Source organism: Plecotus auritus (genome assembly GCF_963455305.1).
Source record: "Plecotus auritus genome assembly, chromosome: 9".
Lineage (NCBI taxonomy): Eukaryota > Metazoa > Chordata > Mammalia > Chiroptera > Vespertilionidae > Plecotus > Plecotus auritus.
The window spans coordinates 57,284,504-57,299,423 of NC_137783.1; positions in this window are offsets into that span (position 1 = coordinate 57,284,504).

Here is a 14,920-nt window from a genome sequence, read left to right on the forward strand (position 1 = left end):
TCTCCAGGCTTCTCCTATTGTGCCATCCATGAAGTTCTGTGATGCACACGTTACCATGGTTATAAGCCTAGAGTCAGCAAACTCATTAGTCAACAGAGCCAAATATCAACAGTACAACAATTGAAATTTCTTTTGAGAGCCAAATTTTTTAAACTTAAACTTCTTCTAATGCCAATTCTTCAAAATAGACACGCCCAGGCCGTGGTATTTTGTGGAAGAGCCACACTCAAGGGGCCAAAGAGCCGCATGTGGCTCGCAAGCCGCAGTTTGCCGACCACTGGCCTAGACTCTTAGAGCATCAGATCCAAGTGACTGCAGACATCCTACCCAGCAGCTCCTATCACTTTGGAAGGGTACTGGATGTCAGTGAAGGAGGGACATGCCCATATGGGGGGTGATCTGCTGACTGGTGCTGTGCTTCTGGGTACAATGCTCTTGGGCCTGGGGTGGTCCTATTGGCTGAGTTGTCTCTTACCCAAATTCATACATAGTACTTCTAACCCCGGCACCTCAGAATATGACTGTATTGGAGATGGGGTTTTTAAAGGGGTAATTAAGGTAAAATGAGGATATTGGAGAGGGTCCTTATAAGAGGAGGAGACCAGGACACAGACACACAGAGGGAACACCATGTGAGGACAAAGGGAGAAGATGACCATCTGCAAGGCAGGGAGAGAAGCCTCAGAGAAACCAACTCTGCTGACACCTTGATCTCAGACTTCCAGCCTTAGGACTGAGAAATAAATTTCTGTTGTCTGAGCTCCCCATCTGAGGCAGACCCTGTAAAGGAAAGCAGGTGGTGACTTACTTCTTCCTGGTTTCCTCTTGTTGCCTTCACATATGATTTCAGTGTATTTAGTGCCCACGCTGTGAGTATTCATTCATCAGAGCGACACTGAAATGCAAGGCTTTTCACCTTTGCTGCTTTGTTTGTTTGCTTGTTTGTTTTTCTATTTCCAGCTGCTAGTTTTAGGATTTGGAGCCCATGCCTGGATGCAATCTTTGGGGTTCCCACTGTGGCCCCTGGCCTGCACTGGCTGCCTGGTTTCAGCAGGTACAGCTGTGGGGAACATTTTCTCTTGGAGAATACAAAGCAGGGACAGGCTGGGAGGCACTGGGCCCTGGGCCCCAGGCCTGCAGGCCCTGCTCCAGTGGGGTCCCTTCCCTGCTCCCTCGTGCCCATGCGTTTTGCTCCTGTTGACTCCCTCCCTTGTCTCCCTCCTTCCTTGTCTCCACCTCTCTCAAGGAATTCTAAGAGCACAGCCATGGAATGAAGATGGACAGAAGGCCAGGTCATAAATGCGGGGGCAACTGTGCCTTGAATGTGGGTTTCATTGACTCAGGATCCCCCTATGTCTGACTTGTCTTAATTTCTAGAGACAGCAAATTGTACTTGCCAACCTTCACTATTTTGGCATGGGACATGGAAAAAACCTACAAAAAACATATGCCAGCCTACTTGCAGTTTAGTCATATGAGTAAAATGGAAATGCAGGGAAATTTATCTTCATGTAAAGCAAAAGTCTATTTATGGAAGCTGCCCATGGCTAGAAGGTTATTATAACAGTCATACATTCACTATGTGATGGCTTATAGTTTCCTGACCACTTTTACAATCATTTTTGTTTTAATACATGCATTATTGTCTCTATTTTATAAATATTAAATTAAGATCTAGGGAGATTATCTTTTCCCAAAGATCACACAGGGAAAAGATTCCTAACCAGGTACAGGCATCCCTTTGTCCATCTCTGTCATCCAGTTCCTCAGTGTCTGTGCAGCTGGCCCAGCACACCATTCTCTATAAGGACAATGGGAAAGAAGGCTCCCCCAAAATCTGTGAGATCAAGAGAATTTCTCTTCAGAGGAGCCTGTTTCTGACCTCACCTGCTTTCCGTGTTCCCAGGATCTGAGTCAGTGAGGAGCTGATCCAGTCCTCTGCCACCTGCAGGCCCAGCCAGCCTGCACCTGAGCCCATTCTGATGGGTGCAAGGAATGTCAGCAGCTGTCATTCTCAACCTGGGTCAGAAAATGCCACTCTTTCTACAAATCCAGGACACACTAACTGGGCAGTAGAGAGAAGTAGCTATTTTTGAGAATTATGGTACCTTCTCCCACTTATACCATTGAGAAATTAGCCTTCCTCTCTGAGAAGGTTTGGTGACTTATGTGTCAAATTCTGGCTTGGCTCACAATCTACACATGCTCTGCTAGCTCCTGGCCTCCTAGGCTCCCAAATAGCTGTTGGTGTCTGCTATCCACCACACTTAGGTCTGCAGAGTATCTGAGTTTAGTTTAATGCAGAATTAGGCTCTGACTTGTTTTCCTTTTCTGCCTTCTGCTGTAGAGTTCGCCTGCTGCCCTGTCCTGAACTCCAGCCAGCATTGGGCCTGGCATTTCAAGCCCTCCTTCTAGGGTCTTATATTGTAGTGGGTAGAATTCCGAGGACCCCTCCCCCGCCATCAAGATTTCCACCACCTGGTGTACATGATCTGAATAATCCCCTCCCTTTGGGGTGGGGGGCTAGACTGTGAATATGATGTATTTAACTTCCCTGATTAGGTTTCAAAGGTGAAGGTCAATTTGTAAATGAAATTGAGGTCCCTAATCAGTTGATACTGAGTAATGAAAAGGAAAGTCACCTGAGCCCTTAAAAGGATTTGGCCATCAAACATGAGAGAGCTCCTCCTGCCGGCCTCGAGGAAGCAAGTGCCCACGTTGTGAGAAGGCCTGTGAGTGGGCCTCAGGTAGGGAGGTTAGTGAGGCCTCTAGGAACTGAGAGCAGCCTATGGCTAACAACCTTGAGCTGGCAAGAAAGCTGGGACCACAGTTCTACAGTTGTAAGGAACTGAATTTGGCCACCAACCATGTGAGCTTGGAATGGCCTCTGGGCCCTAGAAGGGAATATACCTGGGCCAACACCTTGATTTCAGCCCATGAGAGACACTGCCCAGACGTCTGTCTGACCTACGGAAACTGTGAGATAATAACACACGCTGTTTCAAGCTGCTGAGTTTGTGGGAATTGCTTATACAGCGGCCAAAAGCTAACACCGTGCCCTCGTAGTTCTATCTCCCCCACCATGTAGCTCAGGATTTTATCAGAGTGTTAGGACTGCCTTGTTCTATCTGCCATTGCCTGATTTCTTGATTGGCCTGCATCCCGGGATCCCATCCTGAGCCCATCTTATGGATGATCAACCCTGGGCTCCGGGCTATCACACCTCTTCCACAGCGGCAGTCCCTCTGGCCCCATGCACCTGAATGAGTGAGGAAAGAGAGGTTTGGGCCCCAGGGTGCTTCTCCAATGGGCCACATTTTACATAGCTATGTTCCTAGTTCCCATCAGATTATTTCCAGGAATTTACAGGAACCACAAAACCCAGCCACTTGAGATCAGGAATGATCTCTCAAGCTTTTCCTAAAGGTCAGGAAAATGTCACCATTTCTACAGGCCCAGACCACAGTAACTTGAGACTGGTGAGGAGTGAACATTTTTTTAGATTATAGTGGCTTCTCCCATCTGCAGGATTGAGAAATGTCAACCATCATTTCTTAGGAGACTTGGTGATTTATTTGTGAAAATTTTAGAAGGGATTTCAATGAGAAGAGAAATCTCAACAAAGTCTCAAAGCTGCTGACCAGCTTATTTAAAAATATACCATATACTCAGCAAACACTTAGGGTAAACCACAGAAAAAACACAGAAGAAACTTCATTCCCTGTCAAAAGTAGTTGAAAATGTAAAACCCCAAAAATGTGTCAGTGAAGATGAAAAATGGAGTAAAACCCTCACTTGATCTGTTTATCAAGTAAAATTATTTTAAAAACTTCTTTTGATGTAATTATAGACTCAGAGAAAGCTGCAAAAATTATACACAGAGTTTCATGTCCCTTTCTCCAGCTTCCCCCAGTGTTGATATTTTTTTATAACTGTAGTACAATATTGAAAATGGAATTTGCATGGTACGTGTTCTATATGTTGGAGTCCTAACTGCCAGTTGGAAATATGGTCATTGCAGATATAGTAAGTTAAGATGAGGTCATATTGGATTAGGATGGCTCCTACTGAATATGATTGTCTCCTTAGTCTGTCTCCACATGGCAATATTAGACTAGAGCACTGACTTATTCAGTTTTCAACAATTTTTACATGCATTATTTGTGTATGTATATGTGTGTGTACTATTCAATTTTATTTTAAATATAGATTTGCATAACCACACAAATATGAAATGTAAAGAGAATGAAAATACAATATACAAATTGGGAAAAATGTTGATAATCACATATTTTGAAAGAATGTGTATCATACTGCTTTTGGTTGGAGTGTTCCATGACTGTCTATTATAATCTCTTGGTTGATGATGCTATCCCAAGTGAAAAATACCACTCAGGAATGAAGAGAAAAATAGATACATTCTCAGAGAAAAGAAACCAAGAGAATTTGTCATCCGTAGACCTTCTTTAAGAGTTTTAGTTCTAATTTTCTCCAACCAGAAGGAAAATTAGAACAGAAAGAAACTTGGGACAAAGAATAATAAAGCGGGTAAATGGGAGTATATAAAGTGTACTATCTTCCTCATGATGTTTTAAAATTATATTTGATGATTTCAGAAAAAAATTATAATAACATCTGATGTGTGTTTAATTTATGCAGAGAAAATATAATAATTAGATTTAAAAAGTGTGCGTGTGTGTGTGGGGGGGGGGAGGATAAAGGAGTGAAGTAGGAGGAAGGTTTCTACATGTCACTGAAAGTGACAAAATGGTTGATATCAAAATACAAAATGTGGAAGTTTAGCTGTCTAGTAAGCCATGTCTAAATTGTGGTGGGAGTTGAAGGATAAGAGTGTTTTCCACTAATATTTTGCTAGAGTAAAACAGTTGTCAAAAGACTTTCTGATGATTTTTTGGTTTTATTTCTTTAAAAAGGTAATTGGAATTTTGATGGGGATTGCATTAAATCTGTATTGCTTTGGGTAATGTATTGCTTTGGTTATTTTTAACTCTGTTGATTCTTTCATTCATATACACAGACTATATTTTTACTTTATTGTGTCTTTTCCAATCCCTTTTAATAATACTTTGTAGTTTTAAGTGTATAGGTCCTTAACATTCTTCGTTAAGCTTATTCCTAGATATTTTATTCTTTTTCATACATTTTCAAAATGAATTGTTTTTTCCATTTTTTTCATGAAATTTCATTGTTAGTATATAGGAATGCAGAAGATTTTTGTGCAATGATTTTATATCTAGCAACTTTACTATATTTGTTTATTGTTTCTAAGAGTTTTTGGTGGAATGTTTAGGGTTTTCTATATAAAGAATCATCTGTAAAAAGTTACAATTTTACTTTCTCATTTTCAAATTGGATAAGTTTTATTTCTTTCTCTTGCCTGATTGCCCTGGCTAGGACTTCCAGAACTATGTTGAATAAGAGTGGTGAGCATGGACTTTCTTGTCTTGTTCCTGATCTTAGAGAAGAATCTTTCAGTTTTTCACCATTGGATGTGATATCAGCTGAGGGTTTGACATATATGGCCTTTATTGTGTTGAGGTACTTTTCCTTCTATGTCCATTTCATTGAATATTTTAATCATAAATGGATGTTGTAACTTGTCAAATGATTTTTCTGCAAATATTGATATGATCATATGATTTTTATCCTTTATGTGGTATATCACTTTGATGGATTTGCTTATGTTGAAGATTTGACTTTGGGTGGTGGGCACACAATACAATATACAGATGATGTATCATAGAAATGCATACTTGAAACCTATAGCTTAACTGTCACTCCAATACATTTAGTTGAAAATAAAATAAAATGAAGCAAGCCTGTCTAAAAAATAAATAAAAACTATTATCCTAAAAAAAGAAGACTTTCTGTTCTGTGTGATTGGCATTTGCCGGTCCCATAGACCCATGAATCAGGCATTGCTTGGGATTCTTTGTCTGTACCTGTTGGTAGTTCCAGGTTGCAGGCTCCACCAGTGCTGTGCCTGAATCACACGGAGGCAGAAAAAAACCCCAGGACCCTCACTGCTGTGTTGTTCCTCAAGTACCAAGGTCCCTAGGAAGTTGCCTTATTCTTTTCACCCTTCAGACTCTTGCTGTGTTTGATTTTTTTTTATTGTGGTAAAATATACATACCATAAAATTGACCATTTTAAGTTACAATTCTGTGGAATTAAGTATATTCACATTGATGTGCAACCCATACCACCATCTATATCTAGATCTTTTCATCTTTCCAAACTAAAACTCCGTGCCCATTACATAATAACTCACTATTCCCTTTCCCGGGCCCTGCTTTTTGTCTCTATAAATTTTACTATTCTAGGTGCCTCATTAAGTGGAATCATAGAATATGTATCTTTTTGTGAGTGGCTTATTTCATTTGGCATAATGTTTCAAGGTTCATCCATGTTGTATGTACCACATTTTTTTTTAAATTTAATAAATCTTTATTTCAGATTATTACAATTGTTCCTCTTTTTTTCTCATAGCTCCCCTCCACCTGGTTCCCACCCCACCCTCTGCCCTTATTCCCCACCACTGTCCTCATCCATAGGTGTATGATTTTTGTCCAGTCTCTTCTCGCACCCTCCACACCCCTTTCCCCCCAAGAATTGTCAGTCCACTCCCTTTCTATGCCCCTGATTCTATTATATTCACGACGTTATTTTGTTCATTAGATTTTTTATTCACTTGATTTTTAGATTCACTTGTTGATAGATACGTATTTGTTGTTCATAATTTTTATCTTTACCTTTTTCTTCTTCTTCCTCTTCTTAAAGAATACCTTTCAGCATTTCATACAATCTAGTTTGGTGGTGATGAACTCCTTTAGCTTTTTCTTATCTGTGAAGCTCTTTATCTGCCCTTCAATTCTGAATGATAGCTTTGCTGGGTAGAGTAATCTTGGTTGTAGGTTCTTGCTATTCATCACTTTGAATATTTCTTGCCACTCGCATCTGGCCTGCATAGTTTCTGTTGAGAAAGCTGACAGTCGTATGGGTGCTCCCTTGTAGATAACTAAGTGTTTTTCTCTTGCTGCTTTTAATATTCTCTCTGTCTTTTGTTCTTGTCATTTTAATTATGATGTGTCTTGGTGTGGTCCTCTTTGGATTCCTTTTGTTTGGGGTTCTGTGCGCTTCCTGGACTTGTAAGTCTATTTTTTTCACTAGGTGGGGGAAGTTTTCGGTCATTATTTCTTCAAATAGGTTTTCAGTATCTTGCTCTCTCTATTCTTCTGGCACCCCCATAATTCGGATGTTGGTACGCTTGAAGTTGTCCCAGAGGCTTCTTACACTATCTTCATATTTTTGGATTCTTTTTTCTTTTCCAGTTGGGTGTTTTTGCTTCTTTGTATTTCAAATCTTTGACTTGATTCTTGCAATCCTCTAGTCTACTGTTAGATCTCTGTATAACATTTTTTATTTCAGTCAGTGTATGCTTAATTTCTAGTTGGTCTTTTTTCACATCCTTGAGGGTCTTGCTAAATTTATTGGCCTTTTCAAGAAAATTCTTGAAAAACCTTATAACCGTGGTTTTGAACTCTATATCCAGTCGTTTGCTTTCCTCCATTTCTTTCATTTGTGACCTGTTTCTTTGTCTCTGCATTTTGGCTGCTTCCCTGAGTTGATAGAGTGGCTTTGTGTGCTAGGTGTCCTATAGGGCTCAGTGGCTCAGCCTCCCCAGTTACCTGAGGTGGACACTCTTGGTGCACCCCTTTGTGGGCTGAATGCACAGTCTTGTTGTAGTTAAGCCTTGATTGTTGTTGGTATCACTGGGAGGATTTGACCTCCAGGCCAATTGGCTGTGAGGATCAGCTGTGTCTATGCTGGGAGAACTTCTGTGCTGGAGACACCCTTATGAGACAAAAACTTGCAAAAGCCTCTGTGCTCAGCTTGGATGGGGCGGAGTCTCAGGGAGGAGCAGACAGCATTGGTTTCCCATCAGCCCTGCCCTAATAGGCCCCTGTGTCTCAGTGTCCTGTGGTAATCGTTGCAAGCACCTCTGAGAGAAAGCTGCCCTCGAGTTCCACCCGCTACCAGACAGTCCAATTTTTCCCTGAATGAGTCTGGGTCCCCAGAGTCTCACCTGGAACTGGAGTTCAGTGAAGATGGAAGCTTTTGTCTCCCTCCCGCTTGAGAAAGCCAGCTGCATACTCAGTTGCCCGCCCTCTCCGCGTACGTGCCTTGGTACCTCTGCCTTCCACAGTTCCTCTGAGTCTAACTGTGCTTTTCTATTTCCTGACAGTCCAGTTTCACCCCATATGAGTCTGGATCCCCAGAGTCTCGCCCGGAACTGGAGTTCAGTGCAGTCGGGAGCTTTTGTCTCCCTCCCGCTTGAGAAAGCCAACCACGCACTCAGTTGCCAGTCCTCTCTGTGCGCGCGTCTCAGTACCTCTGCCTCCTGCAGCTCCTCTGAGTCTCAGTGTGTGTTTCTCTTTCCTTCTAGTTGTAGAATTTCCACTCAGCCAGCCTTCCTGTGGTTCTGGCTGATGTCCATTTTGTCTTTTAGTTGTAGTTTTGAAATTGTTGTGCAAGGCAGCAGTTTATGTGTTTACCTATGCCGCCATCTTGGTTTCCCCTGTACCACATTTTTTTAAAATCCATTTATCTGTTGATGGACATGGATTTCTTTTACCTTTTGGCTATGGTGAATAATGCTGTTATGTACATGGGTGTATAAGTAGTTTTTAAGACCCTGTTTTGAATTCTTTTGGTTATACACCAGAAAGAGGAATTGCTGGATCATGAATAATTCTGTTTAATTTTTTATGACTGAGTTGTTGTGTTATGTCCAGCATTTTTTAAAAAGAGGGATAACTTGGGGAGGAAATGAGAATACTCCACCTTGACTAGAACTGAAAAGTGAAATCAATTTAAAAAATATTTTTATTAGAGCATAACTGGCAAGGAGTTTGTGTCACTCTCATGGAAATCCTTGCCTGTTTCTGACACAGGAATTTTCCCTGAAGAATGACTGGGTTCCAGACCCTCTGGTTCATGGAATATGAATCCAGTGAGGCAAATTATTTTCTTACTTCTTCAGAATGTTCTTTTTTTTCTCTGTTGGAACTGCAAACATCAGTAACACATAAGTGTTACAATAAGGGTCATAATAAGCCTTTTAAGTTTTCAAGAAACTTTCATTTTTTTGTGATCTCACTGATCCCTACAGCATTGCTGTAAAGAAAGCTATCAAGGCCGATATTATTTATCTCTATTTTATAGACAAGAAAATGGACTCAGAGAAACAGATTTGCTGTTGTGTGAAATAATACCCATGTCATTTGATTGAATTAATGATAGTAGGACCACTTCAGCATTTTAGATGACCAAACCCATCTTTAAAAACAGAAAATGTTCTGTTAATGGGCTTTTACCTTGTTTCCTAGCCTGGGAACTGTGGGGAAGGGATGGAGGGACCATGTTGGTGGATTGCAAACATCTGGTTTGCATTTGTCATTGGAAGGGATAATAATGTTGTTACCCAAGCCTGCAGTTTCTTTTTCTGATTTATCATCAGGGGCAGCAGTCGTCTACCAGCAGCAGGACATTAGCGTTAGTACAGATGGAGGCACTTTTGCTGTGAGTAGGAGAAATTCAAGGTCACCACAGAGGAGGACTCTGCACAGAGGGCTTAGTGGTGGAACAGCTCACATCAGATGAAGCCACCAAAGACAAAGGCCACAGGAGGTCGGCAGAAGAGATCACTGGAGACACCTTTATTCATAGATGCATTTGAGTCTCGGAGTCGTTTGCTCTGCCTGGGCCTGGTATGTCTGGTTGGCTGCTTAGCAGCAACACCCATCTCCACTGAGTGTGGCTGAGCTTCTGAGCAAACGCTGCCAATGTTCATGTTAGATCACATATTGAGCTTCTTCCATGTGACAGTGCTCAACCCGTGCTCATTGATGAGAGAGCAGATGTAGTGCCTGTCCTGTGTCCCTTTCAATTTACGGGAGAAGCACAGTAAACTAGCAAACAATCAAATCCATGTTTAATCACAAAAGGGGAGCTGAAGACCCGGGAGCCACGTCCCTTTTCCAAGGCCACTTAGCTAAGTATAAATGACGACTCAGGGCTGGGGCTAAAACTGGGCTGAACAGGTTGGTTACTGTTGCAAATCATCTCTTTTGTGCTACAGTTATCTCAAATAAGCACCAAAAACCATAGTCTGCTTGGCTGAATGTTAATAAAGTTAATGTTCACATTTCCCATACTTTACCTTTTCATTCTTTAAAAATATTTTTATTGGATTAATTGGGTTAATATTGGTTAATACAATTACATAGGTTTCAAATGTACAATTCTATACTACATTATGTGTATATTGTGTTGTGTGTTCACCACCCAAAGTTAAGTCTCCTTCCATCACAATTTACCCTCCCTTTACCCTCTTCTATCTCCCCATCACCCACTTTTTTCCTCTGGTAATCACAATACCGTTGTGTGTCTATGAGGATTTTTTTTTGTTTTTGTTTTTGCTTAATCCCTTCACCTTTTTCACCCAGTCCCCCAATCTCCTCCCCTCTGACAGCTCTCAGTCTGCTCTCTGTATCCATGAATCTGTTTTTATTTTGTTTGTTAGTTTATTTTGGTCATTAGATTCCATATATAAGTGAAATCACATGGTATTTGTCTTTCTCTGACTGCCTTATTTCATTTAGCATAATACTCTCCAGGTCCATCCTATACTAGGGCAAAAGGTAAGATTTTCTTTTCTTTTTTTTTAAAATATATATTTATTGATTTCAGAGAGGAAAGGAGAGGGAGAGAGATAGAAACATCGATGATGAGAGAGAATCATTAATCAGCTGCCTCCTGCTCGCCCCCCACTGGGGATCGAGCCCACAACCCAAGCATATGCCCTTGACCGGAATCAAACCCACAACCCCTCAGTCTGCAGGCCAACGCTCCATCCACCAAGCCAAGCCAGCTAGGGCCAAAAGGTAAGATTTTCTTTCATTTTTCAGCAGAGTAGTATTCCATTGTGTAAATGTACCACAGTTTTTTTTATCCACTCATCCACTGATGGACACTTGGGCTGCTTCCAAACCTTGGCTATTATAAATAACTCTGAAATGAACATAGGGAGGCATATATTCTTTCAAATTAGTATTTATGGTTTCTTCAAATATATTCCCAGAAGTGGAATTGCTAGGTCATAAGGCAGTTCCAGTTTTAATTTTTTGAGGTAACTCTGTATTGCTTTCCACAGTGACTGTACCAATCTGCACTCCCACTAACAGTGCATGAGGATTCCCTTTTCTCCACATCTTTGCCAACATTTGTTGATTGTTGATTCATTGATGATAGGCATTCTGATATCTCTTTTATGCTATCTCTGTGGTTTTAATTTGCATTTATCTGATGCCTGGTGATGCTGAGCATCTTTTCTTTATGAGTTGGCCATCTGAATGTCATCTTTGGAGAAGTGTCTATTCAGGTCCTTTGCCTATTTTTTAATTGCATTGTTTGCTCATTTCAGTGTAGGTTGTATAAGTTCTTTATGAAATTTGGATATTAACCCCTTATCAGATGTATCATCAGTGAATATGTTCTTTCATTCACTGGATTGTCTTTTCACTTTGTTGATGGTTTACTTTGCTGTGCAAAAACTTTTTAGTTTGATGTAGTCCCATTTGTTTATTTTTTCTTTTGTTTCCCTTGCCTAAGGAGATCTCTCAGAAAATACATTGCTACAAGAAATGTGTGAGATTTTACTGCCTATATTTTCTCCTAGGATTTTTAAGGTTTCGAGTTAAACATTTAAGTCTTAAATCCATTTTGAGTTTATTCTTCTGTATGGGGTAAAAAGATGGTCCAGTTTTATTTTTTGCACACATCTATCCAATTTTCCCAACACCATTTATGGAATACACCCATTTTTACCCCATTGTATGTGTTTTCCCTCTGTCAAATATTAGTTGATCATAAAGATGTGGGAAGATGTGGGTTTATTGATGGGCTCTCTATTCTGCTTCATTATCTACATGTCTGTCCTTGTGCCAATACCATGCTGTTTTGATTACTAAGGCTTTGTAGTATAGTTGGATATTAGGTAGCATAGTACCTCCAACTTTGTTCTTTCTCAAGATTGCTGTGGCTATTTGGGGTCTTTTGTGGTTCCATATAAATTTTTTGAATATTTGTTTTAGTTCTGTAAAATACACCATTGGTATCTTGATGGGAATTGCATTGAATCTATAGATTGCCTAGGTAGTATAGTCATTTTAATGATGTTAATTCTTCCTAACCATGAACATGATATATGCTTCCACTTATTTGTAGCTTCTTCAATTTCCTTCTTCAGTGTCTTATCATTTTCTGAGTACAGGTCTTCTACATCTTTGGTTAAATTTATTCCTAGGTATTTTATTTTATAAGGCAATTTTAAATGGGATTTTTTTTTCAAATTTTTTATTAAGGTATTATACGTGTACATATCTTACCATTGCCCCCCCCCACCCCACTCCCATACCTGCCCTCACCCCCCAATGTTTTGCATCCGTTGGTTACTCTTATATGCATGCATACAAGTCCTTCAGTTGATCTCTTATTTCCCCCACCTCTCCCTAACCTTACCGCTGTAATTAGACACTCTGTTTGATGCTTTACTGCCTCTGTAACTATCTTTTGGTTCATCAGTTTATAATGTTTTTCATTATCCCTAAATGAGTGAGATCATGTGGTATTTTTCTTTCATTGACTGGCTTATTTCACTTAGCATAATGTTCTCTAATTCCATCCAGGTGTCTACAAATGGTAGTAATTCCTTCTTTTTTATGGCAGCATAGTATTCCATTGTGTAGATGTACCATAGTTTTCTGATCCAGTCATCTGATGACGGGCACCTAGGCTGTTTCCAAATCTTAGCTATTGTAAATTGTGCTGCTATGAACATAGGGGTGCATATATCCTTTCTGATTGGTGTTTCTGGTTTCTTAGGATATATTCCTAGGAGTGGGACTACTGGGTCAAATGGGAGTTCCATTTTCAGTTTTTTGAGGAAACTCCATACTATTCTCCACAGTGGCTGCACCAGTCTGCATTCCCACCAGCAGTGCACGAGGGTTCCTTTTTCTCCGCATCCTCGCCAACACTTGTCGTTTGTTGATTTGTTGATGATAGCCATTCTGACAGGTGTGAGATGGTATCGCATTGTCGTTTTGATTTGCATCTCTCGGATAATAAGTGACTTTGAGCATGTTTTCATGTGTCTCTTGGCCTTCCTTCTGTCTTCTTTCGAAAAGATTCTATTTAGGTCCGTTGCCCATTTTTTTATTGGATCATTTATCTTCCTTTTATTAAGTTGTATAAGCTGCCTGTAGATGTTGGAAATTAAACCTTTATCAGTGATACCATTTGCAAATATGTTCTCCCATACAGTGGGGTTTCTTGTTGTTTTGTTGATGGTTTCTTTTGCTGTGAAGAAGCTTTTTATTTTGATGTAGTCCCATTTGTTTATTTTCTCTTTGGCTTCCATTGCCCTAGGGGCAGTATCACTGAAAAAGTTCTTTTGGCATATGTCTGAGATTTTGCTGCCTGAGGATTCCTCTATTATTTTTATGGTTTCCCATCTTATATTTAAGTCCTGTATCCATTTTGAGTTTATTTTTGTGTATGGTGTAAGTTGGTGATCTAGTTTCATTTTTTTGCATGTATCTGTCCAATTTTCCCAACACCATTTATTGAAGAGACTGTCTTGACTCCATTGTATGCTCATGCCTCCTTTGTCAAATATTAATTGCGCATATTGGTTTGGGTCGATATCTGGATTCTCTATTCTATTCCATTGATCTATATGTCTGTTCTTGTGCCAGTACCAGGCTGTTTTGAGGACAGTGGCTTTGTAATACAGCTTGAAATCTGGTATTGAGATCCCTCCTACTTTATTCTTCTTTCTCAGGATTGCTGTGGCTATTCGGGGTCTTTTTTTATTCCAGATGAATTTTTGGAGAGTTCTTTCTAGGTCTGTGAAATATGCTGTTGGTATTTTAATGGGGAGTGCATTGAATCTATAGATTGCTTTGGGTAGTATGGACATTTTGATGATGTTGATTCTACCAATCCATGAACATGGTATGTTCTTCCATCTGTTTACGTCTTCCTCTATCTCTTTTTTCAGTGTCCTGTAGTTTTCCACATATAGGTCTTTTACCTCCTTGGTTAGGTTTATTCCTAAGTATCTTAATTTTTTTGGTGCGATGGATAATGGGATTGCTTTTTTAGTCTCTCTTTCTGTAAGTTCACTGTTGGTGTATAGAAATGCCATAGATTTCTTGGCGTTAATTTTGTATCCTGCTACCTTGCCGAATTCATTTATTAAGTCTGTTAGTTTTTTGATAGAGTCTTTCGGGTTTTTTATGTACAATATCATGTCATCTGCAAATAAGGACAGCTTTACTTCTTCTTTTCCAATTTGGATGCCTTTTATTTCTTCTTCTTGTCTAATTCCAGTGGCTAATACTTCCAGTACTATGTCAAACAGGAGTGGTGAGAGTGGGCATCCTTGTCTTGTTCCTGTTCTTAGGGGAAATGGTTTTAGTTTTTGCCCATTGAGTATGATGTTAGCTGTGGGTTTATCATATATAGCTTTTATTATGTTGAGGTATGATCCTTCTATTCCCACCTTGTTGAGAGTTTTTATCAAGAAAGGGTGTTGGATTTTGTCAAATGCTTTTTCTGCATCAATTGATATGACTATGTGATTTTTATCTTTCAATTTGTTTATGTGATGTATCACATTTATTGATTTTCGGATATTGAACCATCCTTGCATTCCTGGGATAAACCCTACTTGGTCATGGTGTATGATCTTTCTGATGTACTGCTGGATCCGATTTGCTAGAATTTTGTTGAGGATTTTGGCATCTACATTCATGAGGGATATTGGCCTGT